Source organism: Heterodontus francisci, chromosome 8, assembly GCF_036365525.1.
Source record: "Heterodontus francisci isolate sHetFra1 chromosome 8, sHetFra1.hap1, whole genome shotgun sequence".
Taxonomy (NCBI): domain Eukaryota; kingdom Metazoa; phylum Chordata; class Chondrichthyes; order Heterodontiformes; family Heterodontidae; genus Heterodontus; species Heterodontus francisci.
Genome location: NC_090378.1, coordinates 33422049 through 33437967, shown reverse-complemented (window position 1 = coordinate 33437967; position 15919 = coordinate 33422049). Strand labels below are relative to the sequence as shown.

At 44.5% G+C, this 15919-nt stretch overlaps 1 protein-coding gene across 5 annotated transcripts in view; it reads right to left on the bottom strand.

The window, feature by feature from the left end:
• Positions 1-15441, bottom strand: part of st3gal3a (ST3 beta-galactoside alpha-2,3-sialyltransferase 3a) — a 788939-nt gene extending 773498 nt beyond the window's left edge. For all 5 annotated transcript variants that reach the window (XR_010975488.1, XM_068036918.1, XM_068036928.1 and 2 more), the window contains exon 1: positions 15342-15441. The gene's annotated coding sequence lies outside the window, so the exon portion shown is untranslated. The remainder of the gene's footprint in view (positions 1-15341) is intronic.
• Positions 15442-15919: the final 478 nt, after the last annotated feature.

Here is a 15919-nt window from a genome sequence, read left to right as displayed (position 1 = left end):
TGAGTGAAGAAATTCCTCATCTCAGTCCTAAATGATCGTCCCCTTACCCTGAGACTGTTTCCCTGTGATTTAGATTCTCCAACCAGTGGAACAACCTCTCAGTGTCTACCCTGCCAAGCCCCTTGCAGAATCATGTAAGTTTCAACGAGAACACCTCTCATTCTTCTAAACTCCAGAGAATATAGGCCCAATTTACTCAGCCTCTCATCATAGGGTAACCCTCTCATCCCAGGGACCAATCTTGTGAACCTTCACTGTACTTAGTGCTGCCTGCTCATCTACATAATTGCACTGCACAAAACATCTGGAATGGGCTGCTAAGTGGCTGACTGCACATTTAACTGGGGGCCCAGCAGTTTGCATGGCTAGCATATCACACAGCTAGCCTGGACCTCTTAAAGGCAGCCTCTTAAAGGGAGCTGCACACATGCAACAGGAGCTGCTGTAACTGTCTATGGAAGGCTTGGCTGAAAAGAAAAAATGGAGCAAAGAGAGAGGGTCCTGATGCAGCACTGGAGGCATTAGTGATCGAGGTGGAAAGGAGGAGTGACACCATGTTGCCACAAGGGGCCAGGAGGCCCTCAAGGCATACCCTCCGAAGGGAATGGGAGCAGGTTGCCAGGAATCAATTCCCGGAGTCTGACCCCGAGTACCTGGGTGCAGTACTGCAAGAGGTTTAATGACCTCAAACAGGTCAAGGTCAGTGAATGCATCATCACATGATATCTCCTACCCACCATACTACCAGCACTTGGGCTGCTCAATGCACCACATCCCCATCACACACTCATCAGCAAGCAATCAGGACTCATACCTAATATTCAGATACTCCACCCTCAAACACTGACCAATGATGCCAGTCTCACATCCACCTCTTGTTGCTTTCACATACCTCCAGCTATTCAGCTACGTCAAGTACATCACCCAAACACATTGCAACACACTCACTGACACTCTACCCTCCCTCTTGCATGAAAAGGTGATCCATAATCACAGGGAGCAGCAGAGAACCAATGAGGCACAGGCATTTCTGCATCGGCTGAGCTCTCTGGAGGAGACGTTGTTCTGTACCATGGGGTTGTCTCTGAAGCTGTTGCATTTGGTGTCGCCAAGAAAATTCAGGATGACTGTCTGTTCCTGCCTTATGCTCCTTCTCAAATTCCATCTCGCCCTGTAATGAAGTGAAAGTTGCAGATGGTGTGACCCACCCCACACCATCCCCTCACCTCAACCCACCCCTTCTGCATTTCTGCTTTCAGATACCCAAGTACTGCCACCTGAACAGCCAGTGGAACCTCATCACAAAGGGCAAGAGCTACATCAGAGCTCCGATGAAGAAGCACTGTCAATTGATCTGACAATTGCAGCCACCAGCTCAGATACTGGCACTGTGCAATCTTTAAAAGGTAGCAGCAGAGTCGGGATCAACACTTGGTGAGTCACCGGGCATGAGCGGTATGCAGCCAGGCTGGTGAATAGTCTGTGTGACCGCTCACTGAAGGGCAAGGTTGCGAATGAGAACTGTTGCAGAGGACTCAGATGAGGACCTCAATGAGGAGGCGTACAGAACGCTGATGGGCATGCACACCAAGATGCCCAGTGCATTGGCAGGCCTGCCAGAGCCTCTTGTCACTGTCAAGGAGCATGGGAGAATCCGGCTCCAACTTGGCTCAGAGCTTTGGCTCAGCTTGAAGCTCATCCTTTCCACCATGGACGTGACAGCACTTGCGGACCCATCTGTGATGCAGCATCTGGTGGCTGATGTTTCAGCTATCATTGCAGCACAGGCTGAAGCCACCCAACATCCCAGTGCTGCAGTGGAAGCTCAGACTGAGGTCACAATAGCCATGCCTATTGCCGTGCAAGCTCAGATTGCTGCCAAGATGACTGCAGATACCAGTGCTCAACAGGCCATACAGCTCTCACAGCAGTCCAGCAAACTGTCCTCCAATAGATTACTAGGATTGCTGAGGTGCCACCCTGGAAGGGTGCTAGTAGCTAGGCAGAGCACAAAACTACTGTCCTCTCTCAGGTTGCAGCATTCATATTCCCACCACTGTCACTCCGTCAGTACTGTTGTCTCTCAGCCATTCAGCCAGACTACTGACACCCATGCTGAGTTCGTGCAGTCCAAAGCTGGGCTCTCAAGGCACAGAGATGCTTGAGGTTGTCCTGCAAGGCCATCTCAGTCTCCCCCAGTGAAAGTCAGCAGCCTTCCACCAGCCATGCTGCAATTACGAGGATAACACTGCATAGGAGCACTAAGACAGGCAAAGACACCCCCAAGACAGGTGCAAGGATTGCACCAGGGTCAATAGTTCAGTTTTGTATGTATTATTGGAAGTGTTGCATAAAGTTGTCACAGAATAGTTTTTTGTTGGTGGATCTTATTTCAGGATTTTGGTCAGGAGGACCAAATAGCACGTAGCAGATGGATTGAAAGGTGGGGAATTGTGAAGCAACTGTGAGGTACAAAAAGTAATCAAAGGCTAATAGAGTGGCACTTTCTGCAGATGTGTTTTTCTAGGACACGTGGTGCATACATGATTTCCCACATGTCACAGGCTGTACATTCTACTCAGCCAAGCTGCTCTGCCATACCTTAACTTTATAGACTATTACAAGTCAAATGGCTTATCAGTTACTCACCAACCAGCTCCTTCCACTGCACCAAAGGAAGAACCAAATACTGGAGGGCGAATAAAGTAGAAAACAGGAGCACCTCCTTCCGGAGTTAACTCCTTCTGGAGTTAAACAAAGGTAATTACATTGGCATGAGGACAGATCTGGCCCTAGTGGACTGGGCAGGAAGACTAAAAGGTAGGACAGTTGATGAGCAGTGGCAGATGTTTAAGGAGATATTCAATTCCTCCCAACTAAAATATATTTCAGAGAGGAAGAAAGATTGTAAGAGGGGGAAAAAACATCCATGGCTAAGCAAGGAAGTTAAGGATAACATAAAGACAAAAACTAAGGCATACCAGATTGCAAAGGCCAGTGGCAGGCTGGAAGATTGGGAAACTTTTAAAGATCAACAAAGGGTTACCAAAAACGTAATAAAAAGAGCAAAGGTAAATTATGAAAGAAAACTAGCGCAAAATGCAAAAACGGATAGCAAAAGCTTCTATAAGTATATAAAAGGGAAGAGAGTAGCTAAAGTGAATGTTGTTCCCTTGGAGGATGTGACTGGGGAGTTAGTAGTGGGGAACACAGAAATGGTGGAGACACTAAATCAGTATTTTGCATCAGTTTTCATGGTGGAGGACACTAGTACCATCCCAATAGTAACTGGTAATGCAGAGGTTATAGAAAGGTTATAGAACTTAGAACAATCATCATCACTAGGGAAAAAGTACTGAGCAAACGATTGAGATTGAAGGCAGCCAAGTCCCCAGGGCCTGATGGCCTACATCCTAGGGTCTTAAAGGAAGTGGCAGCGGAGATAGTGAATCCATTGGTTATAATATTCCAAAATTCCCTGGATGCGGGGAAGGTTCCAGTGGATTGGAAAAATGCTAATATGCAAAAAGGGAGGGAGGCAGAAAGTAGGAAACTATAGACCAGCTAGTTTAACAAATCTGTCATTGGGAAATTGTTAGAATCCATTATTAAGGAAGTAATAACAGGACATTTAGAAAGTCAAAACACAATCCATCAGAGTCAGCATGGTTTTATGAAGGGTAAATCGTGTTTGACTAATTTGCTAGAGTTCTTTGAAGATGTAACAAGTAAAGTGGATAATGGGGATCCTGTAGATGTAGTATATCTGGACTTCCAGAAGGCATTTGATAAGGTGCCGCATAAAAGGTTAATACACAAGTTAAGATCACATGGGGTTAGGGGCAATTTATTAGCTTGGATAGAGGATTGGCTAACCAACAGAAAACAGAGAGTCGGGATAAATGGGTCCTTTTCTGGCAAGATGTAACTAGTGGGGTGCCACAGGGTTCAGCCCTCAGGCCCCAACTATTTACAATCTATATTAATAACTTGGATGCACGGATAGACGGTACTATAGCCAAATTTGCAGATTACACTAAAATAGGTGGGATAATAAGCTGCAATAAAGAAATAAGAAATTTACAAATGGATATGGATAGGTTAGGTGAATGGATCAAAATTTGGCAGATGGAGTTTAACATGGATAAGCGTGAGATTATCCATTTTGGTTGGAAGAATAGAAAGGCAAATTATCTAAATGGAGAGAAACTTCAGAGTGCTTCGGCGCAGAGGAATCTGGGTGTCCTCGAACATGAATCGCAGAAAACTAGTATGCAGGTGTGGCAGGTAATAAGGAAGGCAAATGGAATTTTGGCATTTATTGCTAAAAGAATAGAGTATAAAAGTAGGGAAGTGTTGCTGCAACTGTACAAGGCATTAGTGAGACCACACCTGGAGTATTGAATACAGTTTTGGTCTCCTTACTTGAGGAGGGATGTAGTTGCATTGGAGGCAGTTCAGAGGACGTTCACTAGATTGTTTCCAGAGATGAGGGGTTTGTCTTATGAAGAGAGATTGAGCAGTTTAGGCCTTTACTCTCTGGAGTTTAGAAGAATGAGAGAAGATCTAATTGAGGTATGAAACAAAAACAAGAAATGCTGGAATCACTCAGCAGGTCTGGCAGCATCTGTGGAAAGAGAAGCAGAGTTAACGTTTCGGGTCAGTGACCCTTCTTCGGAACTCTAATTGAGATATATAAGATGATTAAGGGGATTGACAAAGTAGACGTAGAGAGGATGTTTCCTCTTGTGGGGCAATCTAGAACGAGAGGTCAGAGTTTTAGGATAAGGGGTAGCAGATTTAAAACAGAGATGAAGAGAAATTGCTTTTCTCAAAGGGTTGTGAGTCTGTGGAATTCACTAGCCCAGAGTGCGGTGGATGCCGGGACATTGAGTAAATTTAAGGAGGAGATAGACAGATTTTTAATTAGTAAAGGGTTGAAGGGTTATGGAGAACGGGCAGGAAAGTGGAGTTGGGGCCGAGATGAGATCAGCCATGATCGTATTGAATGGAGGAGCAGACTCGAGGGGTTGAATTGCCTACTCCAGTCCTAGTTCTTATGTGTGGATGATATCTCAGGGGAACCGGAGTCTGAGTACTCGCTCACGGACAGTTCGTCCGGAGCAAAGAAGTCTCAGATGCCTCCTCCCTTCCTCCTCCTCCTCTTGAGGTGGCTTCCAAAGGCCTAGTGGCAAGGGCTGTACCCTCATGATTGCAAGGTTATGAAGCACCCAGCAGACCACCACAAATTTGAGAGACACTCCAGTGAGTACTGAAGGGCTGCCCCAAGCAGTCCAGGCAGCAGAACCATTGCTTCAGCACGATGGTTTGCTCCACAATGTTCCTAGATGCTGCCTGGCTCTCATTACAGATGCTCTGACCATGTGTGTTCGGGTAGCAGAGGGGAGTCATGAGCCCGGTGCAGAGAGGATATCCCTTGTCACCCAGCAGCCAGCCTCTAGTTCTTTTGTGGTGGCCCAAAGATGGCAGGTACTACTGACTGTTACAGAATTAATACATTGTGGATGCTGCCAGGATAGCGGGCATTCACCAAGAGGTTCTTCTGGACGTGGCCATGAATCAACTGGATATTAATACAGTGGTAGCCCTTGCGGTTGTGGTACATCTCCCCATTAACATGTGAGACCCGCACGGTCACATGTATGAAGGCGATTGAGCCCTGCACCAGTGGGAAATCCAAATCCATGTGCTCGCTCCTTCTGCTTCTCTCTAGTCAGTGAGAAGTCAATGAAGTCTCCTCCCCTTCTGGACAGGGCCTCTGTTACCTCCCTGATGGAGTGACGGACAGTGAACTGCCAATGACGCCTGCTCCCGCCTGGAAGGATCTGCTGGTGTAGATATTTCGAGTGCTTGTGACGTTGACAGCCACTACAGTTCTTGTCCTGCTATGAGGCTGCAGGTCGAGTTGTAGCGGTGCCTCATTTCAGTGACCACCTCCTTGACAAAACACAGACACCTCGTGCACTGTGCCTGGCTGAGGTGGAGGTAGGAGAAGTATTCCCTGAAGACCCTTGGTGGTAGGGCCTTCTATTGAGAGCCCTCCTCCTTCTCCCTCTGTGCACTGCTTCCCCACTTTGCCGCCTGTGCTCCACTTCCAAATCATGTTTCGGTCCAAGAGGGACTGCAACTATAGTCCCCATTACTGAAGCAGGCTTTCTCCTGACAGGCCAACCTATTCCTCTGACCTCCTTGTCAAGATCCAGCACCACTACCTTGAAAATCCAAAAGGTTTGCAAAACTCCTCCCATAACACAGAACACAGCACTTCCACTAATTCTGCAGCAAAGTAAGTCAAAAGCACCTCACCTGAAGATTGCATGGTTCGCCCTTTAAATAGCTTTAATGGGTGGAGGGAGGGGGTCCCTCATGCAGCTGAACGCATGTTCAGCTAGGATTGATTAAGAGAGGGTATTAGCTGGATCTGCACAGTCCAAAATGACAAATGGCACACCAAATCACCGTTAAGAGACTGATTGATATCATGATCCACCCACTTTGCATGCTTCCGGCACGCACTAGTGCTCGTCAGTCAGGACGGCCACGCAGGTCGTACCAGAAGTGACCAGAAGTGATCCGGACGATATTTTTTGAGTACGGGGCTTCAGAGCACTGGCACCAGTGTCACTACTGAGCTGAATGTCGCAGCCTACGTGAATCAGTGAGGATTCTTAGTTTTGACTGGTTTCAGAGCCTCGCTATTTCTTGGCCACAGATGCCCTGTAGAGGGTGCCGCACTGGATCAGACACTGGATTAGTGCACGTCTCAACTCAAAAGCCCACGAAAACTTTGTAGGCAGCTGTCAGCGAGGTGAAATGTGCCATTCCTTTGCTGCTGATCCCAAAATCTGGGCTTTTACTCTAACTTTTTCCTGCACGTTGGGTTCATTATTTCCCAATTGTTCTCTTTCTCTCACATCAGTTTTTGCTCTACTTCATTTCCCAGATCGAAATTTTTTCTATTGGACTAAAAATATTCTGAACTAAGCAGGATACAATCCTGGATACATCCTAAAAAACATTATCCACTTTGATCATATTACCGTTGTTTCACTCTAACTTTGGAGAGTTAAATCACTGAATATTATTGGCTAGTTCTTTCTTATCTATTTTCCTGAACTGTCTGCAGATCTTCACCTCTACTTGTGTTACGGGTATCAAGAAATATTATGCAATTTTCTTTCCTACTTCTTAACATTTGGATTCTGTCAATGCAATCTCCCAGGACAGAGTTACATTGTGATAAAATCCTTCACTAACGTTGACACCTTCCCACCCATTTTTCCCCTCCTTCTCTCTCCTGAAAATGTTATTTATTAAATTCCCAATCCTATACAAACTGGAGCTATGTCTCCTCTACAGCTGTTACATCATATTCTTGCAAAGAATCACAGAGTAGTTGTAGCACAGGAGGCGGCCATTCAGCCCAACATATCCGTGCCAGCTCTCCACAACAGCAACTCACCTAGTTCCACTCCCCCACCTTTACCCCGTAGCCCTGTAATTTTTTTTCTCCTCAGATAATTATCCAATTCCCTTTTGAAAGCCACAATTGAATCTCCCTCCAACACATTCTCTGACAGTGCATTCCAGGTCCTAACCACTTGCTGCGCAAAAAGTTTTTCCTCATGTTGCTGTTGCTTCTTTTATCAATCACCTTAAATCCGTGTCCTCTGGTTCTCGATCCTTTAGCCAACGGGAACAGTTTCTCCCTATCTACTCTGTCCAGACCCCTCATTATTTTGAAGACCTTTATCAAATCTCCTCTTAATCCATAGTTATTAATTCTTTCAACTGTTCACTTTTGTTTTGAATGTTTTGTGCATTCATTTACACACCAATCAATTTGAATCCCATTTTTAAAAAACTTGACATACATATGAACATACATACGAATTAGCAGCAGGACTAGGCTACTTGGCCCCTTGAGCCTGCTCCGCCATTCAATAAGATCACGGCTGATGTGATTGTAACCTCAACTCCACATTCCTACCTACCCCCTTTCACCCCCCTATCTTATCAAGAATCTATCTACCTCTGCCTTAAAAATATTCAAAAACTCTGCTTCCTTTTGAGGAAAAGAGTTCCAAAGACTCACGACCTTCTGAGAGAAAAAATTTCTCCTCATCTCTGTCTTACATGGGTGACCCCTTATTTTTAAACAGTGACCCCCTAGTTCCAGATTCTCCTATAAGAAGAAACATCCTTTCCACATCCACCCTGTCAAGACCCCTCAGATCTTATATGTTTGAATCAAGTCACCTCTTACTATTCTAAACTCCAGTGGATACAAGCCTAGCCTGTCCAACCTTTCCTCATAAGACAACCTGCCCATTCCAGGTATTAGTATAGTAAACCTTCTCTGAACTGTTTCCAATGCATTTACATTCTTCCTTAAATAAGGAGACCAACACTGTACACAGTACTGTAGATGTGGTCTCACCAATGTCTGATATAACTGAAGCATAACCTCCCTACTTTTGTATTCAATTCCCTGGTTTCCCCTTTAAATTTATATATATCCCTTGCCCCTTCCACAACTATATTTTTCTATCTTGCTACTTCAGTCCGTTTCTTTCCCTTTATCCTTTGTTAGTATGTTCTCGATTTATTTGAGCTAAGCATCCTATTTCTATTAGAATAACATTATTAATCCTCTCTAGTCTCAAATGTAGATTTTCCTCACCGCAGCTCCCCCCCTCCACCCCCAGCCATATTATTTGAAATTATTCCAGAAATCGCCCCAATACGTTAAAAATGGGAACTTTCCTTCTCCACCAACCCTGAAACTGTTAATCTTCATGTCCTTAACCTATCCAGCAAGTGACACAAGAAGCAATCCAAAAATTACCATTCTCGAGGTTTTGTTTCAAGCTAACTTTTTCAACTCGCTTTACAAGAGCTCAAATGTACTTCTACCTATGTCATTGGTTACAACCAACGTTCCCTCCAAGTTGCATGGTGTGTGGCAGTGCAGCAATCGGGAATGTGCCACGCAGGGGACATACAGGCTGCAGACAAGCAGCATTCCCTTTAAGATGCGTGCATACATGGCCACGAGGCAATCTTAAAGAGACAGTGCAGTGCAAAAACGAGCTGCGCACAGTGAAGGGAAATTAGAGGGAACATTGGTTACAACATGGATCAACTTTTGGATGCTTTCCCTCCACCTAAATATTTCCTCTAGGTCCAAGATGTCCTTCACCCTCACACCAGGGAGGGAACACAACAGTCAGGACTCCCACTCAACTGCAAAAAAAGACTGACTATTGAATCCCCTATTACTACAACTCTGCTATTCTTCAGACTACCTTTCTCTCAACCCCTTGGACAATCCCCTGCTCCATGGCATCGCAATGCTGCTCAGGACCATTCCCCTTGAAATTGCAGTCACTGTTCACTTCATAATTATACAACGCTAACTATATATTTTAACCTTCTCAAGGGCAATTAGGGATAGGCAATAAATGCTGTCCGAGCCAGCAATGCCCACATCCCATGAATGAATAAAAAAAACTCAGATATTCCCTGGAGCTGTGAGTCATATCTCCCTATGTTGCTCCTATGGATGGCCACCTGCTTCCCTCTTTCAACATAATTCTGGTGTCCTTACAAGGTCACTTGATAAACAATCTTATCTGACCACCTCATCAAACTAGCTTTATCATAATAGCAAAGTCAAAGCATGTTTCTTAGTCTAAAATTACCCTTACAAAAGAAACCAACATGTGTGCTGGTGCTTTACTGTAATGTAACATAGAACAAAGAACAATACAGCACAGGAACAGGCCATTCGGCCCTCCAAGCCTGCGCCGATCTTGATGCCTGCCTAAACTAAAACCTTCTGCATTTCCGGGGACAGTATCCCTCTATTCCCATCCTATTCATATATTTGTCAAGATGCCTCTTAAACGCCATTATCGTACCTGCTTCCACCACCTCCCCCGGCAGCAAGTTCCAGGCACTCACCACCCTCTGTGTAAAGAACTTGCCTCGCACATCCCCTCTAAACTTGCCCCTCTCACCTTAAACCTATGTCCCCCAGTAACTGACTCTTCCACCCTGGGAAAAAGCTTCTGACTATCCACTCTGTCCATGCCGCTCATAACTTTGTAAACCTCTATCATGTCGCCCCTCCACCTCCGTCATTCCAGTGAAAACAATCCGAGTTTTTCCAACCTTCTGGTAGTGTGGCGACCAGAATTGCACGCAATATTCTAAGTGTGGCCGAACTAAAGTTCTGTACAGCTGCAGCATGACTTGCCAATTTTTATACTTTATGCCCCGACCGATGAAGTCAAGCATGCCGTATGCCTTCTTGACTACCTTATCCACCTGCGTTGCCACTTTCAGTGACCTGTGGACCTGTACACCCAGATCTCTCTGCCTGTCAATACTCCTCAGGGTTCTGCCATTTACTGTATACTTCCCAGTGTGGTCACCGCATTATAGGAAGGATGTGGAAGCTTTGGAAAGGGTGCAGAGGAGACTGACTAGGATGTTGCCTGGTATGGAGGGAAGGTCTTACGAGGAAAGGCTGAGGGACTTGAGGTTATTTTCGTTAGAGAGGAGGAGGAGAGGTGACTTAACAGAGACATATAAGATAATCAGAGGGTTAGATAGGGTGGATAGTGAGTCTTTTTCCTCGGATGGTGATGGCAAACACGAGGGGACATAGCTTTAAGTTGAAGGGTGATAGATATAGGACAGATGTCAGAGGTAGTTTCTTTACTCAGAGAGTAGTAGGGGCGGGGAACGCCCTGCCTGCAACAGTAGTAGACTCGCCAACTTTAAGGGCATTTAAGTGGTCATTGGATAGACATATGGATGAAAATGGAATAGTGTAGGTCAGATGGTTTCACAGGTCGGCGCAACATCGAGGGCCGAAGGGCCTGTACTGTGCTGTAATGTTCTATGCATTAGATCTTCCAAAATGCATTACCTCACATTTGTCCGGATTAAACTCCATCTGCTATTTCTCCGCCCATAGATTCCCTTCACGGTCCTTGAGCGGGCCAACCCTTTCCCTCTTGCTCTTTATATATGTATAACATAAGTCTAGGATAAAAGATGCTTGACTCTGAGTTTGTGCAAGTAGATAAATAACATACAGCAATGTTTTATAGGACTCAGGCATGACCGCTCAAACAGCTTTAAGAACATCCAAGCAAGAATGAAATGAATAACAAAGAACAAAGAACAAAGAAAATTACAGCACAGGAACAGGCCCTTCGGCCCTCCAAGCCTCCGCCGATCCAAATCCTCTGTCTAAACCTGTCGCCTATTTTCTAAGGGTCTGTATCTCTTTACTTCCTGCCCATTCATGTATCTGTCTAGATACATCTTAAAAGACACTATCGTGCCCGCATCTACCACCTCCGCTGGCAAAGCGTTCCATGCACCCACCACCCTCTGCGTCAAGAAATTTCCACGCATATCCCCCCTAAACTTTTCCCCTTTCACTTTGAACTCGTGTCCCCTTGTAATTGAATCCCCCACTCTGGGAAAAAGCTTCTTGCTATCCACTCTGTCTATACCTCTCATGATTTTGTACACCTCAATCAGGCTCCGTCTTTCTAATGAAAATAATCCTAATCTACTCAACCTCTCTTCATAGCTAGCGCCCTCCATACCAGGCAACATCCTGGTGAATCTCCTCTGCACCCTCTCCAAAGCATCCACATCCTTTTGGTAATGTGGCGACCAGAACTGCACGCAGTATTCCAAATGTGGCCGAACCAAAGTTCTATACAACTGTAACATGACCTGCCAACTCTTGTACTCAATACCCCGTCCGATGAAGGAAAGCATGCCGTATGCCTTCTTGACCACTCTATTGACCTGCGTTGCCACCTTCAGGGAACAATGGACCTGAACACCCAAATCTCTCTGTACATCAATTTTCCCCAGGACTTTTCCATTTACTGTATAGTTCACTCTTGAATTGGATCTTCCAAAATGCATCACCTCGCATTTGCCCTGATTGAACTCCATCTGCCATTTCTCTGCCCAACTCTCCAGTCTATCTATATTCTGCTGTATTCTCTGACAGTCCCCTTCAGTATCTGCTACTCCAGCAATCTTAGTGTCGTCTGCAAACTTGCTAATCAGACCACCTATACTTTCCTCCATTTATGTATATCACAAACAACAGTGGTCCCAGCACGGATCCCTGTGGAACACCAATGGTCACACGTCTCCATTTTGAGAAACTCCCTTCCACTGCTACTCTCTGTCTCCTGTTGCCCAGCCAGTTCTTTATCCATCTAGCTAGTACACCTTGGACCCCATGCGCCTTCACTTTCTCCATCAGCCTACCATGGGGAACCTTATCAAACGCCTTACTGAAGTCCATGTATATGACATCTACAGCCCTTCCCTCATCAATCAACTTTGTCACTTCCTCAAAGAATTCTATTAAGTTGGTAAGACATGACCTTCCCTGCACAAAACCATGTTGCCTATCACTGATAAGCCCATTTTCTTCCAGATGGGAATAGATCCTATCCCTCAGTATCTTCTCCAGCAGCTTCCCTACCACTGACGGTCATTTCAGTACATTTTCAATAGACGGTTACAAATTCCCTCCATCTTAATCAATCAATTAAACTCAGGAGGGGGCATGAATAATCGCGAACAACATTTTCAAGAAAACGGGGAACATTCTCCTTATTTTGTTTGCTCATGGGATGTCAGCATTTGTTGCCCGTCTCTAATTGCCCTTGAGAAGGTGGTAGTGAGCCATGTGTAGGTACACCCACAGTGCTGTTTTGAAGGGAGTTCCAAGTTTTTGGTCCAGCGACACTGAAGCAATGGCAATATAGTTCCAAGTCAGGATGGTGTTTGCCTCGGAGGGGAACTTGCAGGTGGTGGTGTTCCCATGCATCTGCTCCCCTTGTCCTTCTAGGTGGTAGAGGTCGCTTCTTTGGAAGATGCTTCAAAGGACCTTTGACGAATTGCTGCATCTTGTAGATGGTGCACACTGCTGCTACTGTACGCCAGTCGTGGAGTGAGTGAATGTTTAAGGTGGTGGATGGGGTGCCAATCAAGAGGGCAGCTTAGTCCTGGATGCTGTTGAGTTTCTGGAGCGTTTTTGGAGCTGCACCCATCCAGGCAAGTGGGGAGTATTCCATCACAGTCCTGACATGTGCCTTGTAGATGGTGGACAGGCATTGGGGAGTCAGAAGGTGAGTCACTCGCCACAGAATTCCCAGCCTCTGACCTGCTTTTGTAGTCACAGTATTTATATGGCTGCTCCAGTTAAGTTTCTGGTCAATGGTAACCCCCCCAAGATGTTGATGGAATTCCCCATAGGAATCCTCAGCTGATCAATCTATGCTATTCTATTTCACTATTCTAGTTTGTCTTTCACAGTTTCTCTTTATGTTGCTCTGCTTCCAGTAATTTTTTTGAATTATAGGCACCCACCAACACAGGTTCAAAAAATGTACACTGTTGTCTGCCATGTCATGGGGGCATGTTAAGATCTCTCTGAATGGCCTTCCTAATTTGTAACTAGCTTGTAAACTTAGCTGAGGCTCATAGCAAGTTTTAATGAAAATGAGATGCTATGCTTTCAGTTTCCATGAATTAAATGGATTGAATGGAACAGATCCAAGTATAAATGGGGTTTGAAAAATGATCACTGCTGCTGAAAATAATCTTTGCATATGCAATCTGGGTATAAATTGCATCGTCATATTCATCACCTAAATTGATTAGCAATTTGCCTTCATTGAATAGGTTGGTCCAATTTCAAAATAATTTCACTTTAATTTCACATTGTACACTTCCATCGCATACTAACTATATGGATTTTTATCCTGAAGCTAGTTGAACAAGAACACAACAACTAGGAGCAGAAGCAGACCATATGGCCCATCGAGCCTGCTCCTTCATTCAATATGATGATGGCTGATTTTGGGCTTCAATTCCACTTTCCTGCCTGCTCCCCATATCCCTTGATCCCCGGCGAGACCAAAAATCTGTCTATCCCAGTCTTAAATGTATTCAATTATGGAGTATCCACAACCCAACTGGGATAGAGAATTCCAAAGATTCACAACCCTTTGAGTGAAGTAATTTCTCCTCATCTCAGTCCTCAATGATTGGCCCCTTATCCTGAGACTGTGTTCCCACATTCTAGATTCCCCGACCAGTGGAAACAATCTCTCAGCTTCTACCCTATCAAGCCCTTTCAGAATCTTTTATGTCTCAATTAGATCACCTCTCATTCTTCTAAACTCTAGAGAATATAGTTAAGGTGATAATATTGGTGTAAATTAGTAAAATATCAACATTAGAGCTCCCACAGAAAAACACTCCCGAAATCAAGCACAATCTAAGTTAACTGGTTATCCTATGTATAAATTAATTTACTCAATTATTTGAATGCTTTAGTGCAGTGCATACTCAAACAACCAATTTCTCTATTTTTCTTTCGGAAATCTAATATGTGGCTGATTTTGTGTCTGATCATTTGCCAACCATAGATTATCAGCACCAATTACCTAATTCAATCCATCACAGTGGAGGCAGGCATCTAAATATGCAAAAATTGTTGTACAGATTGCAGGACATTGCAAGGACAGTAATGTTTGTAGCCATACGAAGCCTGGCTTTGGTATTGGTTTCATGTACTATTGATCACTTTACAGAACCTGTACTACTGGGAACTGTTGAAATGCCATCTTTCTCACTTAACAATTTCATGGCCAATAATCAAAGGGTACGTAAGGTTGGGCACAAAATAATCGTATCATGTATTACATTTCGAGACTCATGTTCAACATGCTCCATTTGCTTTTAGAAATTCGAAACATATTGTAAAAGCTGTCACACAAAATGTACTAAAATAGGAATAAGAGAAATGGTCGGGAAATTAGGCAAACACATTCTATCTTTGTCCTGACGTCCCAAGTTAACTTTTTAACTACTTCATTTACTTGCCGTTTTTTTGACTTATGCATCAGATGACAGCCCCGAGACTTGGACCCCATCCACTCCCAACACTGAATGTCGTCAGACATCACATGGAGTGCAAACATCACAAGGGCTCACAATAACTTTTTCTAAATCGTTTTTTACAGTCAAGTGCTAATTAGTTCCTAATGTTGAAAATGGTTTTATATCTAAATACATTTTCATACTCATTTTTTTACATAGAATAGATATGCTCTAGTGTTGCAGGATTGACCCTGTCTTTAGCACCATTCCTCAAGGGATTGCTGTGATCTGAGCTTATTGACATTTAACAGTTTTCGCTTCTCCTGAGCTGCAGAACGAGAACAAACACAAGTGATAGGATCGCCTAAAGTACTTACATCTTTCCCACACTTCACAGCCCTGGTATTTTTAAAGACTTGGAAGATAAATTCCAGGTAATTCGGCGCTGAAATCCGTTCTATTTGTAACCTCACGCTGTCTCTGGTACGCAGACAAACGCATGCGCACTCGCCCGGACTGCTTGGTCTTTGCTCAGCCTTTTCTGTCCAGATCCTCAGAAGAAAAATGCAAGGTTCTTTCACTCTCACTGATGTTTTGCTCATGGATTGCGAGTTTCAAAAATGTCAGCTGCACTCAGCCAGGTTGAGAAGGTACTGCAAATCAATATTCATGAACCCACCACTTTCTGGAGTCTGAGCATCAGAGCATATTCATACAATGATCGCCACAGCGCTGAAGCCAATAAGGAGACAGTACTGTCAAAGTCAAGCCTATGAAGCGCTAAGAGTGCCTGAATTCACATTAATGCAACTTGAATGCAAGCTAGCGAGAAACATAAAAGCGGATTGTAAAAGCTTCTTTAGGTATGTGAAAAGGAAAAGATTAGCAAGGACAAATGTGGGTTCATTGGGGAAATGGTGGAGAAACTAAACAATTACGTGTTTGTCTTGATCGA